Genomic DNA, 561 nt, shown 5'->3' on the forward strand with positions numbered 1-561 from the left:
CGGACTAGTTGGTCCAGGCATATGTTGATTCGTTTGGCCATTGCTGACGATCACCATGTGAATGGATGAACTAGTTTGGGTGAAGTGATAATGGTTGAATTACCTTCTGCTTGGCTTATGCTGGCGTAGGGTAATTTAATCAGTTGAGTTACCTTCTGCTTGGCTTTTGCTGGCGTAGGGTAATTTAACTAGTCATCCAGACTTCCATTTGGCCATAGCTGATGGAGGAATGGGCGACGAGTCACCAACACTGTCAGAAGGCGTGTGGACAACGAGCGTTTGGCAATTGCTGACGGACGTGGCCAGGCGTAACAGTAGGAAGGAACCCTTTTCTGGCTTTTGCTGACCAAGGTATTGCTTTATATTGATATTAGAGTTTCTAGAGATTAGCTATTTGGAATTTCTTTCACTTCAAGGTTAGCAACTTGCGCACCACTGCAAGCAATCGTCATACGACATTTCACAACATTCTACACCGTTTACAACATCGTGACAGCGTTTATGACATCATACAACATTTCACAACATCCTACACCGTTTACAACATCGTTACAACATTTA

The sequence above is a fragment of the Teleopsis dalmanni genome, chromosome 2 (genome assembly GCF_002237135.1).
Source record: "Teleopsis dalmanni isolate 2A chromosome 2, ASM223713v2, whole genome shotgun sequence".
In the NCBI taxonomy this organism is placed as follows: Eukaryota; Metazoa; Arthropoda; class Insecta; order Diptera; family Diopsidae; genus Teleopsis; species Teleopsis dalmanni.